This window comes from Schistocerca americana, chromosome 8 (assembly GCF_021461395.2).
Source record: "Schistocerca americana isolate TAMUIC-IGC-003095 chromosome 8, iqSchAmer2.1, whole genome shotgun sequence".
NCBI lineage: Eukaryota > Metazoa > Arthropoda > Insecta > Orthoptera > Acrididae > Schistocerca > Schistocerca americana.
This window is the reverse complement of record NC_060126.1, coordinates 110,104,456-110,107,321: the sequence shown is the minus strand read 5'-3', so window position 1 is coordinate 110,107,321 and position 2,866 is coordinate 110,104,456. Positions and strand designations below refer to the sequence as shown.

Sequence of the window (2,866 nt, the reverse complement as noted above, 5' to 3'; positions counted from 1 at the left end):
CAGAAAATAGAGAACATCTTGAACGACTAGATACATAGGATTTGGCGTGTTAATGTTAAGAGGTGGTCGAATGCCCTTCCTGCCGCCACCCCATACCCCCCGGGACAGATTTGGTGTACCCCAGTTGTCTACGTCTAGTGTAAATCGTGGAATAGCGTGAATGTGTTGGAAATGTCTGTGAGTCGGGACGTGCAGACCAGCCCGGTATTCACCTAGTAGGATGTGGAAAACCGCCTCAAAACCACATCCAGGCTGGCCGGCACACCGGCTGTCGTCGTCGTTAAACCGCCGGGCGGATTTGATCCAGGGCCGGCGCGGCTACCCGAGTCCAGGAAGCAGCGCGTTAGCCCTCTCGGCTACCCTGGCGGGTAAAACGTGTACATTAGTATGTTCTACAGAAATGATTAACATGTGAACCATGTCAGCGCGCAGGTTGCAGGTCAGCATCGATATCGCAACGCAACACCGCCTACCGGTAAAATGTGCCAGCGGCTATTTTTGTCGCTATAAACCGAAGGTAATGGATCAGTGCGACTTGAGCAGTCGTGCAAGAGGCATTACAGATGACCGCGCGAACTGTACCGTCAAATCACTGAGTTTGAATGAGGGTGCATTATTGTTATGAGAGAATGCGATGTATCAATCCAGGAAATTGCTGCTAGTGCGTCAGCAGTGCAACGGGTTTGTACAGAATGGTTCACGGAACGCCATAGAACACGATGAGATGGGTCAGGTCGCACTACCCAGACCATCCCGCGAGAAGATCGACATCTCATCCGAATGGCATTACAGGACAGGTGTGTGTGTGTGTGCTCCTCGATTCTGACGCAACAGTACAACGCAGCGTACACTGTCAGGGGTGACAGTCCGTCACCATTTACTACGGTATCGGTTACGTGCACGTCGTCCACTTCTCTGCCTACCTTTGACGCATGTGCAGCAACATGCTAGACGGCAATCGTGTCTGGTAGGACGCCACTGTAGACAGGAATGGCATCAGATACTGTTTTCCGACGAATACAGGTTCTGTCTGTCTGAAAATGATGGATGCATTTTGGTTCACCGTGCACACGGGGAGCGGCATCACAGTGACTGCATTCGCACAAGACCTTATGAAATGGTAACTAAACCAAGACCCTACGCTGTCGATAGGCGTTGATATACATCAACGGGGACAGTTGAAAATGTGTGCCCCGACCGGGACTCGAACCCAGGATCTCCTGCTTACATGGCAGACGCTCTATAGATCTGAGCTTTATCCATTACACGCTCCCCGTGCGACCCACGTTCCCAACTTAATGTCTACACACCACATTCGTAGTGCCCCTGCCCACTACACTCATTACTCGCGGCCGACAATCTCACCGAGTCCCGAAACAGTTCGGACAATACATGCGCATCCTCACAGAAGAAGCAGGTCAATGGCAGGTTACCCTTAACTACATGGAGATGGTATCTGTTCTTTCGGACATGCCCTCGGTGGCTCAGATGGATAGAGCGTCTGCCATGTAAGCAGAAGATTCCGGGTTCGAGTCCCGGTTGGGGCACACATTTTCAACTGTCCCTGTTGATGTATATCAACGCCATTCGACAGCGTAGGGTCTTGATTTAATTATTTCATTCCACAGCGCTGCATTGTCACCAATGGTATTTGTTCTTTCTGACATGGCCGAAAGAACAGATACCATCTTCATATAGTTAAGGCTAACCGGCCGTTGACCTTCTTCTTCTGTGCGGATGCACACATACTGGCCGAACTCTTTCGGATTGGTAAGATTATCTGCCGCGAGTAATGAGTGTAATGAGCAGGGGCACTAAAAATGTAGTGTTTGGGCATTAAGTTGGGAATGTGGATCTCACGGGGAGCGTGCAAGGGATAAATCCCTGCAGTCGCACTATCCTCTGTGCCATGGTGGCTCAGATGGATAGAGCGTCTGCCATGTAAGCAGGAGATCCCGGGTTCGAGTCCCGGTCGGGGCACACATTTTCAACTGTCCCCGTTGATGTATATCAACACCTGTCGACAGCGTAGGGTCTTGATTTAATTATCATTTCATTCTAGAGCACTACATGGTCACCGGTGGGACACGTCCGAAAGAACAGATAACATCTTCATATTCATCAAGGCCTTATGGTGAGGGGTGCTATTCGGCAGAATCACAGATCACAGATGGTGCGCGTCCAGGGCATTTTGACGAGTGTGACCCACGTGAATGACGTTCCTGCGATCCGTAGCCATACCTTTCTGCACAACACCCCAGAAGCCATTTTTCAGCAGGACAATGAACGATTACATGTTGCTGCATGACCACGTACCTTCTCGACGTCAAAAGATGTCAGCCACTTGCCCAGACTTGTCGCCAATCGTAAATGTATGGGATGTGGTGAAACGACGGGTGCAGCGTTCTGACCCAATGCCAATCACCGCACTGAAATTTGAAACGAGGTGAATACAGCATTGATGGCTATACCACAGGACGCTATTCGCGCGTTATGTGCGTCGATGCCATAACGTATGGCCAAGTTATCAGGGCCCATGGGGGACCCTGTGCCTAGACCTACTAGAAAACAATCATTTCTGCAGAACATACTAATGTACATATCCTGTGAATATGAACGTCCTATCTCTAGTCGTTCAAAGTGTTCTGTTTTCTCTGAACATGGGTGCAGCTGTAGGCAACTATTCAATAACTAATTGAGTTTTATATGGTACATGATCTATGCTTTCATAGCCCAGTCCATCGTTGCCACATCGTAGTGTTTGTTAACCCTTCCCCAGATTCCGGGTCTTGCTCGACTTCTAAACCCAGAAAGTCTTATGGAGGGTTATGTGGAAGAGAGTCTGGTTTCTAAAGTCAGTACATGC

General features: G+C 49.5%; 2 non-coding genes across 2 annotated transcripts; both read left to right on the top strand.

Moving 5' to 3' along the window:
* Nucleotides 1-1,472: 1,472 nt before the first annotated feature.
* Trnat-ugu lies at nucleotides 1,473-1,547 on the top strand. The gene has a single exon. It is a non-coding gene; the product is annotated as a tRNA-Thr (tRNA).
* A 359-nt stretch (nucleotides 1,548-1,906) lies between these two features.
* Trnat-ugu lies at nucleotides 1,907-1,980 on the top strand. The gene has a single exon. It is a non-coding gene; the product is annotated as a tRNA-Thr (tRNA).
* Nucleotides 1,981-2,866: the final 886 nt, after the last annotated feature.